Below are 16,563 nucleotides of genomic sequence, written 5' to 3'. Positions count from 1 at the left end.
TATCATTTTCTTTCTTATTCCACCATTATAAAATCACAATTTTCAAAATAGACAAGTTTGAGAAGTGGGAATGAATGTGTTGTTTAGATTTTTTTTTTCAAACTTTTCAGCAAAAATAAAAGACAAGTTTTTAATTTGTTGCTTTTTTTTTTTGCCAATCAATTTGTTGATTAAGCAACTTCTTTCTCTTGCTTTTGTTCCTAATGTACTATTAGATCTCATGGTATGTGCATTTTTTTTTTTTTTAGTTTTTAATTGTTAATATATTTTAAAAAGATTCTCTGATTTAAAATTAAATGAAGAAATAATCATATAGTTTGTTAGCAAAATGTTGAACTCTTAATTTCAATAGTTTAAAGTTCAAATCTTAATAACCTCACTTACCAAAAAAAAGGATAATTTTCTAATTTCAAAAATTTCATGTATACGAGATAATTTATATATATTTTTTTATTTCATAATATATGATTAATAAAGATTTTAAATTTTATAAATGGTATTAGAATCTCATACTTTATGCAAGATATTTTCTCTTAACTATTTTTTTTCCAAACCTAAATCTAACTTTTAACTTAGCAGATATGAAAATCTAATAAGTTATATCTAAATGCTTTAAAAGTAAAATGAGATGATAAATAAGTAATTTCATTTAAAAATTAAAAAAAAATTGATATAGAGTAAAAATGGTCATATTTTTAGAATCAGCCATCACAAAATTATACTTTATAAAAAATTGATATTTTAATTTTGGACTCATAAAAAAAATGATAGTATGAGATCTTTTTATTGGTATTTAATCTTTTCTTTGTTTTATACTTTTAAGTCTTCCCATCATGCAAATGCCAAAGTCTTCTTGCCCCATCATTATTATGTGAAAATAATCTTCTCATCAATTTGCTTAAGTCAAGTCTACCTTTTAAAAAAGACAAAGAAATAAAAAAAAAATTTTTTCTCAATGAAAGTTGTCATTTGTCTGCTAGTTAAATTGGCACACAAGGAATAGATTTTAAGTATATTAATTATTATTGTTATATTTTAGTCTTTTTAATGACTCAGACTAAAGCAACTACTAAGATTATTTTTGTGAAGCAAATATGGGGGCAAAATGATTGACACATTTGCATGCATGATGCCAAAACTAAGTATAGAGCAAAGACTAACACTTGGACCAATACATTCCCATATTATCTATCATTTTCTTTCTTATTCCACCATTATAAAATCACAATTTTCAAAATAGACAAGTTTGAGAAGTGAGAATGAATATATTTTGTAGATTTTTTTTTTCAAACCTTTCAACAAAAATAGAACACATGTTTCTGATTTGTTAATTTTTTTTTTTGTGAATTAATTTGCTGATTAAGCAACTTCTTTCTCATGCTTTTGTTCCTAATGTACTATTAGATTTCACGGTATGTGCATTTTTTTTAGTTTTTTATTGTTAATATATTTTAAAGATATCTTCTAATTTAAAAATTCAATAAACTAATAACCATATAGTCTATTAGTAAAATGCTAAACTCTTAGTTTTAGTAGTTTAAAATTCAAATCCTGGCAATCTCACTATAAAAAAATTATAAAAAAAAAAGACAATCTTAAAATGAAAAAATTTCATGTATACAAGATAATTTATATATATATATTTTAATTTTCTTCACATATGATTAATAGAGTTTTTAAATTTTATAAACAATATTAAAATCTCATACTTTTTATAAGATATTTTCTCTTAACTATTTTTTTTTCAAACCTAAATGTAATTTTTCTAACTTACCAAATATGAAAATTCTATAAGTTATATAACTCATTAGAAATGCATATTTAAAAGGTTTAAAATTAAAACAAGATAAGTAAATAAGTAATTTACTTAAAAATTTTCTAAAAAAGGTGGATGTAGAGAAAAAAATAATGGTGTATTTAAAATTACCCACCACAAAATTATACTTTACAAAAAAAATTGATATTCTAATTTTGGACTAACAAAGAAAATGATAGTATGAGATTTTTTTCATTGGTATTTAGTCTTTTCTTCACTTTATACTTTTAAGTCTTCCCATCATGCAAATGTCCAAGTCTTCTTGCCCCATCATTACTCTATGAAAAATAATCTTATTAGCAGTTTGCTTATGTCAAGTCTATCTTTTAAAAAAGACAAAAAAAAAGGCAATTTTTTCAATGGTGGGTGTCTTTTTTCTTCCAATTAAATTTGCAGATTGGGAATGGATTTTAAATATATTAATTAATATTGTTATATTTTAGTCTTTTCAATGACTTAGACTAAAGCAATTGCTAACATCATTAATTTTTTTGAAGTAAAAATGGGGGCAAAAAGAATGACACATTTGCATGCTTGATGCCAAGACTAAGTATGAAGCAAAGACTATGATTTAAACCCATGCATTCTAATAGGATCTATCTTTTTCTTTCTCATTCCACCATTATAAAATCACAATTTCCAAAATAGACAAGTTTGAGAAATGGGAGTGAATGTGTTCTTTAGATAATTTTTTCAAACTTTTCAGTAAAATTAAAAGATAGGTTTTTAATTTATTATTATTATTATTATTATTATTTTGCTAATCAATTTGGTGATTAAGCAACTTCTTTCTCATGCTTTTGTTCCTAATGCACCATTAGATCTCATGGTATGTGCCATTTTTTTTTTATTTTTTAGTTTATTATTATTAATATATTTTAAAGAGATTTTTTTATTTAAAATTAAATGAGCAATAACCATGTAGTTTGTTAGTAAAATGTTGAATTCTTAATTTTAGTAGTTTAAAGTTCAAATCCTGATAACCTCACATTACAAAAAAAAAAAAGGACAAATTTCTAATTTCATAAATTTCATGTATACGAGATAATTTTTATATATTTCAATTTCATCATATATGATTAATAGAGATTTTAAAGTTTATAAATGGTATTAGAATCTCATACTTTATGCAAGATATTTTCTCTTAACTATTTTTTTCGAAACCTAAATGTAACTTTTTTTAACTTACCGGATATGAAAATCCAATAAGTTATATCAAGATGCTTTAAAATTAAAACGAGATGAGTAAATAAGTAATTTCACTTAAAAATTAAAAAAATTGATATAGAGAAAAAATGATGGCATATTTAGAATCACCCATCACAAAATTATGCTTTATAAAAAATTTGATATTTTCATTTTGGACCCACGAAGAAAATAATAGTATGAGATCTTTTTATTAGTATTTAATCTTTTCTTTGTTTTATACTTTTTAGTCTTCCCATCATGCAAATGTCTACGTCTTCTTGCCCTAACATTACTTTATGAAAATAATCTTCTTAGCAGTTTGCTTATGTCAAATCTGCCTTTTAAAAAGGACAAAAAAAAAAACAACAATTTTCTCAATGAAAGTTGTCTTTTGTCTTCCAGATAAATTGACACACAAGGGATGGATTTTAAGTATATTAATTATTATTGTTATATTTTAGTCTTTTTAATGACTTAGATTGAAGTAACTGCTAAGATTATTTTTGTGAAGTAAAGATGGGTGCAAAAAGATTGACTCATTTGCATGCTTGATGCCAAAATTAAGTATAGAACAAAGACTAAGACTTAGACCAATACATTCCCATAGTATCTGTCATTTTCTTCCATAGAATATATTCTGTAGATTTTTTTTCAAACCTTTCAGCAAAAATAAAACTCTGGTTTTTAATTTGTTGATTTTTTTTGGCCAATCAATTTGTTGATTAAGCAACTTCTTTCTCATGCTTTTGTTCCTAATGTACTATTAGATTTTATGGTGTGTGCATTTTTTCAGTTTTTTATTGTTAATATATTTTAAAGATATCCTCTAATTTAAAAATTCAATGAGCTAATAACTATATATTCTATTAGTAAAATACTAAACTCTTAGTTTCAGTATTTAAAATTCAAATCCTAACAATCTCACATATATATATATATATAAAGACAATCTTCAAATGAAAAAACTTCATGTATATGAGATAACTTATATATATTTTAATTTCTTCACATATAATTAATTGAGTTTTTAAATTTTATAAACAGTATTAAAATCTCATACTTTTTGTAAGATATTTTCTCTTAACTATTTTTTTTCAAACCTAAATGTAACTTTTTCTAACTTATTGGATATGAAAATTCTATAAGTTATATAACTCATCAAAAATGCATATTTAGAAGTTTTAAAATTAAAACAAGATAAGTAAATAAGTAATTTCACTTAAAAAATTTTTAAACAAGGTGGACGTAGAGAAAAAATGATGGTGTATTTAGAGTCACCTATCACAAAATTATACTTCACAAAAAAATTGATATTCTAATTTTAGACTAACAAAGAAAATGATAGTATGAGATTTTTTTTATTGGTATTTATCTTTTCTTTACTTTATACTTTCAAGTCTTCCTATCATGCAAATGTCTAAGTCTTCTTGCCCCATCATTATTCTTTGAAAAATAATTTTTTTGACAGTTTGCTTAAGTCAAGTCTATCTTTTAAAAAAGACAAAAAAATAGCAATTTTCTCAATGGTGGTTTTTTTTTTTGTCTTCCAATTAAATTGGCTGGCAATTAATTTTAAGCATATTAATTAATATTGTTATATTTTAGTCTTTTCAATGACTTAGACTAAAGCAATTGCTAACATCACTATTTTTTTGAAGTAAAAAAGGGGGCAAAAAGATTGACACATTTGCATGCTTGATGCCAAGACTAAGTATGAAGCAAGGACTATGATTTAGACCCATGAATTCCGATAAGGTCTATCTTTTTCTTTCTTATTCCATCATTATAAAATCACAATTTCCAAAATAGACAAGTTTGAGAAATGGGAGAGAATGTGTTCTTTAAATTTTTTTTTCAAACTTTTCAGCAATGATAAAACACGGGGTTTTAATTTATCGATTTTTTTGGCCAATCAATTTGTTGATTAAGCAACTTGTTTCTTATGTTTTTGTTCCTAATGTACTATTAGATTTCACGGTATGTGCATTTTTTTTTTAGTTTTTTATTATTACTATATTTTAAAGTGATGCATTGATTTAAAAATTCAATGAGCCAATAACCATGTAATTTGTTAGTAAAATATTGAACTCTTAGTTCTAATAGTTTAAAGCTCAAATCTTGACAACTTTATATACAAGAAAAAAAAAGACAATCTTCTATTTTCACAAATTTCATGTATACCAGATAATTTATATATATTTTGATTTCTTTACATATGATTAATAGAGTTTTTAAATTTTTTTAATGGTATTAGAAAATCATACTTTCTATAAGATATTTTATCTTAACTATTTTTTTTCAATCCTAAATATAACTTTTTTAACTTACTGCATGTGAAAATTTGAAAAGTTATATAATTTATCACAAATGCATATCTAGAAGTTTTAAAATTAAAATGAGATGGGTAAATAAGTAATTTCACTTAAAAAACTTTTAAAATTGGATGTAGAGAAAAAAAAATGATGTTGTATTTTGAATCACCCATCATAAAATTATAGTTTCTAAAAAATTGATATTTTAATTTTGGACTCACAAAGAAAATGATAGTATGAGAATTTTTTATGAGATTTTAATTCTTTTCTTTGCTTTATCACATATCTTAATTTTTTTTATATAATTTTTTAGTATATTTGTAAAAGGGTTTGTGACAGCCCTCTAACTTGTATAATCTAAAAACTCCACTAACTAATTGCATTTTCTAAGTTATATGATTCAACAAATACTAACAAGTCAATTAATAATTTAATTGTTCTATAAATTTGAAGGTAAAATAAATGAAAATTTAGCAACTAATAAAGACTATGCTTTTATTCCCAGAAACAAACCAGATGAAATAGATGGAGTTAAAGAATGAACTATTTCGGGGCAAGATATCAGTACTATCTGGATTTCTTAAGCATCATAATATCAAGAAAATCTGACTAGAACAACTTTACATCATGGCAAAATTTCAAAGGAAAACCACAAGTTTCTCAATTTCATTCCTTCTTTCTCTTCCCCAAAATTACAAATTATCTGCATCAAGTTGCATATTTACATAAGATGTTGGCATATATCTTTCCAAAAAAAAAGTAGTAGAATGAAGTCAACAAATAAAACCAACCCTGAAACCTGTAAAAGTCAGTATGTTCCACCTCTATGTTGTTTGACAGTGTTCAATGTCCAACATTATTAACATCAGCACCACCTTTGCATTTCATCCTCCAAAAATCGAAAAATCTTTAGATAAGTAGGCTTCAAGTGAATCTATTAGCCATGATTTGCATCAACAAACCTAAGATTCACTGATGTTGTTAGCTGCCATATTCAAAGCAAACTCGTTAGATACTGGCATTTCTAGAATATGGCCAAGAAGTCTGGTAAGTTCCCTACGAACATGAATAAAACATATATATTTTACTAGAAAGGAAAAGCAAAAGGTAAAATATATATATCATAACTGATCTAAAACAGAAAAAATAATTAAAATATAAAATCAATTATAACACAATTAGTATATATATAGAAGTAGAATCATGTAGTTAATCATAAAAAATTTACTTATTTTGTGTATAACTCAAAATTTTATTGCTTATGGAAATGCAATTTACTTTTTTGCTTTCAGAAGCAAAAAGCAAATAGCAAAAACCCAATTAAACAGACACTAAATAAGGCAAAATAACCAAGAACTTCATATGGTTCGTTAATGCATTTATTTTGCACAAGTAATTTTAAATTCTCGGTAGTTTCCTTTTTAGTTTTTTCTGTTTTTGGTCATTAAATCTTACTCTAATTTTATTGAATTTAATTTTTTGACATTTTTTAGAATTTATGTATGTACAATGCTTGAAATTTACATTTTATTTTGCGATTACACAATTTTTTATGCAAACATCGTATATAACATATTTTTTAAACCAATGTTTATATATACATACATACGTACATACATTCATATGCACTAATATAAGTGCTATTTTTACAAGGCTTATGTAGGAAATCAAAACTTTAATCAGACTTTAACACTGAAAATTTTAACCTAAAATTCAACAGCTTGAACATAATGTGAAATGCAATTTCAAAAGCTAGAGAGGAAGGGCAGGAATAGGAGGGCAAAGTGAAAATGGAAGAGCAGGAGATCAAACTCTACCATAAGCAAACCGACAAAATACTAAGACCTAGGAGGTGAACAAAGACAGGGCAAAAGATCATTGCAGAATATGCATGCAACAAAGAAAAGATCAGGTTATAACCACCTTTTCACATAAACATTCAATTCTTAATTTGCAAGAAGAACCTGTTATGTCATATATATTAATTCATTTTGAAAACAGAAAACACTGACGAAACTTATCTAAACCAAGATACTTGAAAGCAATGAAATGGAAATCCGAAAAACTCGCTCCATTCAATTGTTGGAAAATGCAAAATGTACAATTAAACAAATGATGATTGCATGCTAGAACTCCACAAAAGGTAACACTTTCCACCCAACTATTTCATTTTATTTTTCTTTCCCTTTTTCAACCCTCTCATTCTTCCCAATAATAACAAGAGATTCAAACTGCAATAACCATTCTTTTGCAGCAAATTTAACCGCTAGCAATTGAATGACAGATTGACAATTATGTACAGTAATAGTCAAAGAAAATACTACTTGGCAATAAAAATAAATGACATATGGGTAAAACAGAACAAAACCAACATACAATAAAAATAAATGACATATGGGTAAAACAGAACAAAACCAACATACAATAAAGCCCGAGAAACACAAATAAGGAAAAAAAAAAAAAGTTATGCTTAGCTAAACATAGAATCTTTCAACACAGTGAAAGTCTTACAAAGATCATGGAAAAAAGAAATTAAAAAAAAAATAAAATACTCTGCCTTTGCCAATGTGGGGTTTCCAAAAATTAGCTGCAATTGCTCCAGCTCTCTAATTACAGTGTCAATGTAAAAACAGGAGATAAAATCAATTTTAAAAAAAAGACCCATATTTTACAGTAGCAAAAAAAAAAGAATTTTTAAGATTGAAAATAAAACTGGGCATGAGGAAATTTTTACCTGGAAAAAGAAAAAAAAGAGGGGGAAAAATTGATTAAAACCCCCTAGCTTTAAACCCCTTTTGACAATTTCTTTTTTTAATTTTGCTTTTTTCATTTAATTGCTTTGTGCATTCAATCGGTATATTGCCCAATTGTATTTTAGTGCAAAAAGTCAAAGGGAAGCCCGATTCGGTATTAGTGGACCCAGCCCATGTAAGAAAAACCGGGTCTTTTGATCCAATAGGCCTATCAAGTATCAAGACCAATTCGGGTAATTAATTTTCCTTTTTTTGGTTGATTATTAATTTTATTTGGATGTATGAAATTTTTTTTTTACAATCTTTTTGAAAAAACAAATTTTATAAAAGCCCTAAATTCTTATTTTTGTTTTCATAGGTATTAGTTTTTCTTTCCTCTATGATTGTTTCTTCATTATTGTTGTTTGGTCAATGAAAGAGAATTTTTTTGGTAATTAAATTCGTGTTTAGAAATTTGAATTCAAAATAAAGGGATATAAATTTCAAATGTTAATATAAATTTAGAAATAGAATTAAAACAAACTATGATTGTACTTAAATTCATGATTTATTTTTTATACATTAAAAGTATTCTATCTATTGTGCATTATGTACCAAAATATAATTTTTTTTATATATAATGGAAAGGGTAATAAGTATTGTGTTTTTTCCTTAATAACAATTTGGAGGAGAAGTGAAATCAGTTTTAGTGAAATTAAAAATAAAAGTAATGGTAAAATTAATTATTGTAGTGATAAGATTAAATAAAATAACAATAAAATTAAAATCAATAATAAAATATATATTAGATATAAATGTAAAGGCGACCATGAATCCATGTATTGACTTGCATTGTATTGCACCGAATATGCACTGAATCCAAAAGGGCCTAAATAATCTCTTTAGAGATGATCTAATGTTAAGTAGGCATGAGATTTTTTTTAACCCAACAGCCAACATGGCATGCTATTGCTTCTTATCTTTTCAGTTTTTAAGTACTGAACAATTTGAACATACATCAACTTCATTTTCATTGAGTTTTATTTATATTTTTTAAGAAAATTGAAGGTACTATTTCAGTATTTTATTTAATTCCTCACCAGTCACCAAGTCTTTGCTTGACCCTGTGAAGCTGATCTTTACTTCAAAAACATCCTGCCCAATATTGAAGATAGCGATCCTGTCCCATATAGTTTCTCGATACTCACTAGCTTCTCCCAATAATTTTCTTGCTGCCAAGTTGTATGAAATGAAAGCTTCACAAATCCGCTTTCAACAAAATTGCCATGTACAGCTTTAGAATCCTCGGCATTGGTGGAAGCTATTTGCAGGGACTTTTGGTCATGGAGCTCATGCTTTTGGGTTAGACATTGGCACCAAGTACAATCAATGTTGTGGCAAATGGAATGTCTTTGAAGTATGATTCCATTTTCTGAATTGTTGCAGTGGGCTCATTTGATTATTGATATGAAATCATTAAGGTTTTTTTCTCTTATTTTATGTAGTAAGCAGGTAATTAATATGTGTTTGTTTATCATTTCTCGCTAATTTTCAATCTCTGCAGTTTCATTGCAATCAAGACAGATCGTCAAGCCTATTTTGCAGGTTCCAGAAGCACACTTCTTATGCTAAGTTTTTTTTTTTTTTCCTTTTTCTATTTGATTGCATATCCAACTCTATTCATAATTTTGGTTTCTAAACATCAAAACTGGGTTTCAACAGAGACAGTTTACAGCTTGCATTAAATTAAGACAGTACTAGCAGACACTTTAGATTAATTGATTGTCACACTACAATTTTCAGCAAATCAAAACACATTAACTCTTTATATTCCCCATTGCATATTAAAATCAATCTATTTACATTAAAAAAAATCAGCAAATTAGTCGTTTCCGCTGCAACTAATAATTCAAATGTGCACATATATTTGACAACAAATGTACTGTAATCAAAGGAAAAGTTGTAACATGTAAATTGAGGATGGCACTTACAAGAAGAAATATAAACCCCATGAAACAGAGGACGCTAAAACTGCAGGAAAGAAGCTTGCATAAAGCCCTTTCAAACCCTGCATGACAAACCCACTAAACTTTTAGCATATATCAAAAGAAAAACAGCATACAAAAGAGAAACGTTAATCTCCAATGCAAGCGAGAAAGACCTCAAATTTACATGTAGAGAAAAGAAAAATAAAGTACCTAAGCCTAATTAAATGAAAGGAAAAAAAAAGAGTAAAAAAAAGTGCGAACCTCTAAGCGAGTAATGGTAAAAATGACGTGGGCGGTGTTCTTGTTAATCGGGAAATTGGTGAGTCGATCGTCTTTAACTATTTGAAAACTCGATCCAATCAGCACCTAAAAAGACTGAAACTTTTTGTCGAGACTATGTATATATAAAGAAAGAGACGGAAAAAGAAGAAGAAGAGGATAACCTTGAAATCTCGTACGGACGATGTTCAGAGGGTAAATCGCTGCAACGGTGGCGAAGCCCGCCACTGCACCGGCGGTTGCGTTCTCCCATTGCCACTGTCATTGTGACATTTCTTTTTGAATAAATAATAATAATGAAAAGGAACAGGCCGTTTCTGTTAATGTGCATCAAATTAAGACAGTATCTTTACTTATATCGTTAACTCTTTGATTTTTCAGTCTGCAATTTCTTTAGGAAGCTAACAGAAGGGCAAAAACGTAAGGAAAAGGACAATAAATGAAGACGAAGATGAAGACTCCAGAAATGGCACATCTCCGTCACACAATCAGAAAAAGGCTTTGAAACCTGACAATAAGTTATACTGTTCGACCGGATCCTCCAGGAGTGCTGCTCTCAATGAATCAAATACAGAATTTGACAAACCGATTTTTCGATTTGAGTCTTCGAAGGAACTTCCAATTCAAATTGATAGCAGAGTACGGCAACCTTAGAAACTGAGACTGAGTTTACATAAGATGCTCGCGCTATACGTAAGAATGTTCTTAAACGAGCAGAGAAGGCTTTGAAGGGGAAAAGCATAAGCTCTGTGGGAGAGAAGTTCCATAAAGGAATGCATGACTATGTGAATCACAAGGCTGGGTTTGAAGAGAACAGACAGTTGCCAATGAGAAAGCTGGTGGCTCACATGGACCTCTTAGGGCTTCTGCCCACATCAGGGTTTCAGAGAGATTTGATTATCAACCTGACATCTGTAAAGACTACAAAGAAGCTGGTTACTGTGGTTACAGGATTCATGTAAGTTTATGCATGATCGTGGAGATTACAAGTCTGGATGGCAATTAGAGTAAGGACTGGGAAGAAGCAGAGAAAGCAAGGAAGAGAAATCTGGCTTTGGGTGGCGATTATTATGATGATGAGGCAGGGATAGGCCAGAGTGATGATGACAATGACGATTCATTGCCCTTTAAAATCATTTCCCTTGTCTGAATACCTTATTAAAGGAAATCATTTCCCTGCTTGAGCTTGGGGGAATTTTGGATTATGCAGTGATGATCTCTTTAAAATCATTGTCGCTGCTGGCATGTGCATTAGTATTTAGGTAAGCATTTTTTCTGTGTCCTTCCACAACAGACCTATGAGTTGAGTGATAGTATTAAGCAGATTAAGAATTAGGTTTTTACATTAAATTCCAAGAGTCGTCGAAAACAACTGAATGAGTAGACAATTGTAAAACTTGTAATTTATATACAAAATTGGCGTTCCTAAGATTCCAACAAACCCTATTGCTGCCTTTTACCTATGAAGTAGCATTTCTTCTACCCAGAGATAGCATTGCAATCCAGTATTAATTTTCCAAGGATCAGCATCCAACTTCACAACCTTCATAATGGCCAAGAATTCAGCTTGATCAGATCAGAATCCAGGCCTCGATGACACATACTGGTAGGATCTAGGATGTTACTTCAAAGAGTTTAAGAATGTATCGCAGGTAGTTTCAATTGGGTAGGAACGGCGAATGGAAGCTGTAATTTTTTGTGATGTCCAAGTCCAAAGCATAGAACACATTAATGATCAGTTTTCTTCCTGGAAAAATACAGTTCCTGCATTCAAGACAAAGAAAAAAAATGTGAAATCAGCAAGCAAACCTAACTTAAGCTCAAGACATAGTAATCTTTAGCTCTTAGCAGTAGTTGTATAGAAATCAAATTTTTAACATAAACTTTTGTTTCCTTTTTTCCTCCTAAAATTTTCATTTTTAGCATGAGTTTTTGATTTCTTTTTTCCCTGTTAAATTTTGAAGTGACCGAATTCATGAGAATAAAGTATTTTCCTAGTTGATACTTACATTTCTAGTTAGAGATGGATTCAAAAGAGCAAGAACTTAGGGCTGCATGAGAAGGACAGTGTTGTAGGAGAAAGCCTCTAGTGGCAAAGTCTTGATGTCATTTTCAATATAAGTATAAAATATGTTGCTGTCATTATTGCTTTTAAATGAAGGCTTTAAAAGATAAAAAGTTGACAAGTATCATATTTAAATGATTTAGTAATTATATGGGTGCTTGAATGATTGAACAGATTACAAATTGTTGATTTCATATAAAACTGTTTTAGTCTAAAGGAAGATGATTAATTGATTATTTACCATTTATTATTGAAGTAATTAAGGGTGATAAAAGGTAAGCCTTCGGATCCCAAAACAAATAATATATCACATAGTAAGTGTCGTTCAGTGTTGATCCGATTGCATCAACAATAACGTGTATTATTTTCCTTTACAAGGAAAAAAGTGCATGCAGCTGTCATTAGAGTTGGGTTTGGCTGCCAGCTATTGAAACTCTATCTTCACTTCCATGAAGTATCATGAGAGCAATCCAAGAAGGAAAAAAAAAAATACAAAATAGCAACATCATGCACTAAATCAAATATTGAGATTAAAGTAGGAAATAGGAGAAAATGCCATACACATACTTTTTGAATCATGCGGCTTTTAATTTATATAATTAATTTTGTAGAGAATGAAAGAAAAAGAGGGTGTTCACATGCCACCCCTCCCATTCTCCAAAAACTCTTTTTTGTAGTTTTTTATTTTTTATTTTTATTATTTTATTTATTATTTAGTTTTTTATTTTATTTTTTATGAAATAAATTTTGTAAAAAAAGTCTATAGAAATAAAGATTATAAAATAATTTGTATTTGATTGATTTTAATTCACATCAATCTAATATAGGTGCATTTTGTTTAAATTAATTGCGTCAAGTTTCTTTTCTTTTGAAAATAAAGTAGGGTTGAAAATGGATTTAAAGTGTTCTACTCTGTTTTGTTGTCCTTATGATACCATACCTTTTTCTCTCTTTTTTTTTTTTAACTTTTGATTTTTGGGGTTTTTTTTTAATTTTTTTACTTTTAGTTTTTTATTAGATAAATTTTGTAATAAAAAATTCAATTGAAATAGAAATAAAAAAATAATTTTTATATGATGGGTTTTGATTCATCCCAATTCAATTGGTACACATTCTTTTAATTCGAAATTTTTGGTTTGAGCTCTTTTTTAAATCAAACTAAAGGAAGAATAAGATTCTTGGTATTATGCTTTGACTTTGACACGTATAAAAGTATATATTTGATTATTTATTTAATTTTATATTTATATATGTATTTTATTAAAAATATTATTTAATATTTTAATTAACAAATTTGTTTGTCACCCTATTTCGATTTTTTAGTCATTTTCTTTCCTTAAAAATTTTTTATGAGATAAATTTTGTAAAGAAAAAAGTTAATAAATATAAGGATAACAAAAAAACTTATTTTTATGAGATAAATTTCATAAAGAAAAAAGTTAATAAATGTAAGGATGACAAAATAATTTATATTTAATAGATTTCAATTCGTTACGATATAATCGATATATCATTTTTTTAAATAAAAATTGAGTTAAATTTTATCTCTTTAAACAATTTAAGTTAAGTCCAAATCAAGTGTAATATGTTCTATCCCAACCTTTCTTTGGATTTATAAAAGTATATATTTTATTATTTATTAAATTTATATTTACATATATATTATATTAATAAAATTATTATTTAATACCATAATTTAATAAAAAACTATATTTATATAATTAAATTATAATTTATATTAAAAAATAAATAACTTACATTTTTCTATATATTATCATCCATTAAAATTTAATATAAAAATATTACTTCTCTTATATTTAAAACATAATTTTAAAAAATAAAAAATAATCTCGTCAAAAACACGGTTTTAGTTCTAACGAAAGTAATATTATATATATATATATATATATATATATATATATATATATATATATATATAAAAACACACACACACGCGCTCACAAAACTTCTTCGCTCTTTGGAAAATTCAGTGGTTTCAGTTTTCTATCGTAATTGAAGGTTAAAGTGATTCCTTTCCTAGATGTTTTTTGGCCATATATTTCCATTACCCAAACTTCGTATGTTGGTGCCAAATGCCAAGATATCCTCTCTTTATACACAGCAATGGATTTTTTTTTCCAGAGTGTTCACTCATAAATATATATATAAATAATAAACACAAATTTAAAATATTATATCACTACATTATTACAATTGTCCAAAATTCTCATATTTTAAAAAACTTATAATTACATTATTATAATATCATCAAATTCATAATTTTTAAAAATATAAGTAACTGAATAATCATTCAGTAAATAATCATTGTTAGTACTATTAAATTTTATTTTGATGGATTTATCAAATTATATTGACAAAAATGATATTAAGGAAAAATTTTTGATGATGTCCTTAGAAAAATTTTCTTTTAATTTTTTTTTTTAAATATTTGAAGTGTCTGTGAATACGGCACTCCAACCTTTGCATCTGTATACAAAAACAATTCATACCCATGCATAAGATGATTATCAGCTATTGGTGTAGGGATATCCAAGAATTCTTCCTTTGTTAGATCAAAAGCAGTGATGCACTCGTGTTTTTGTTTTGAACCATTTACAATTCCTTTTTAATAATATGATTTTAATACATCTTAAATTACAATACGAATAAAACCAAGTTATTAAATAACATAAAATAATAAATAAAATTAATAATTTTCATTGATTCTATTTTTTATTTTGTATGTCCTCCATAGAAAATGTAGCTTTCTAATAAAATTAATATTATGAATGATTTTTAAATTATAATAAAATATTTAATATGATAATTAAATTTAAAAAATTTTTAATATGATATTTGAATTAATCACATTAAAGATAAATATCAAATTAATTAATAAATTTATAATTTAAATATCAAATTAAAAAATTTTAAAGTTTAAATGTAATATTAAATATTTTATTATAATTTAAAATAATTCATAATATTTATTTTTATAATTTTTTTTGGGTATGCTCTGCTCGATCTTATGCTACATCTTTATATAAAGGGACCTTTTTCCACCATTAAAAAGTTTTGAGTGTGAACTGAACCCTTTTTAGCAAAGGATTAATTTTACGTTGATGAAAATATTAGAGACATGCCTTAAAGGGCAGTAATGTTTTTTTATTTTTTTAAATATTTCCTATTCTACCTTATTTTCCTCTATTTTCTTGAAAACTCTTCAAAAATTAATTATAGATGATGTTAGATCCATCGGTTAAACCAATCAATCAAACTAGTTAGACAAGTTAAATCAATGACAGGAGATTTTGATTATTGGTCTAATTTAAAACATTGTGTCTATCAAGTTGGACTGATAAGAAATCGGTTTGATTATTTTGATTAATATTTAGTATTATTATTTTTTAAAAGTTAATCAAAATTTGAATTGATTTTTTTAAATTGAATTAATTTGAATTGAATTTTATTGATTAGTTTTAATTTATTGATTTGTAAAATTTTATTTATTATTATTGTCATTTTATTTTTAAAAGGGAATATTAACTTATATCACTATAAATTTTTTTATTTTTATATTTTTTTAATTATTGATTTTAATTAATTTTAAAAATGATATTAAATTATTTTTTTATTTATCTATTTCATCTTTGAATTAATTCAAATTAATGATTAAAAAAATATGAAACTTTTTTTTATGTAACTTGATCTTTCTTTATTTTAAAAGAAAAATTATTTTTATTTTATAAAATAATAACATTTATATAAAAATTAATAAAAATATAATTATGTTCTATTTAAATTTTTTAATTTAATGAATCAAAAATCATTTGAGTCAAATTAAAATATTTAATATTTGATCTGAATCAAATAAAAAAATTCTTTATAAGTTTTAATTGATTTTTGATTTATCAATTCTTTGAAAAGGTTTTCGGTTTCTTTATTTTTTTTTTCCCCCAGCTTTCCTGGCAGGAGCTTTGTTCTAACAAAAATATGTTATATATTTTGAAAAAAATTTGAAATTAACTAATCGTTAGGTTGCTGGGGTCGAAACCGTGTCCCATGAGTAAAGGTTTTTTATTTTACATAATTAGCGTATTTTTAATTTTTTCGTGCCTTCCAAAGTCCAAAACAATCAGGCCCAAACTGATTATCCTTGTTTCTGCTCTTTACGGAGTCCAGT

The 16,563-nt window shown here is 26.4% G+C and overlaps 1 pseudogene; it reads left to right on the top strand.

The window, feature by feature from the left end:
- Positions 1–6,347: 6,347 nt before the first annotated feature.
- On the top strand, positions 6,348–12,231 carry LOC111279520 (zinc finger CCCH domain-containing protein 1 pseudogene; annotated as a pseudogene).
- The last annotated feature ends 4,332 nt before the right edge of the window (positions 12,232–16,563 follow it).

This window comes from Durio zibethinus, chromosome 27, assembly GCF_047325235.1.
Source record: "Durio zibethinus cultivar Kanyao isolate XHJ-2024 chromosome 27, ASM4732523v1, whole genome shotgun sequence".
In the NCBI taxonomy this organism is placed as follows: domain Eukaryota; kingdom Viridiplantae; phylum Streptophyta; class Magnoliopsida; order Malvales; family Malvaceae; genus Durio; species Durio zibethinus.
The sequence above is the reverse complement of the archived record's forward strand: the minus strand, read 5'-3'. Positions and strand labels throughout refer to the sequence as shown.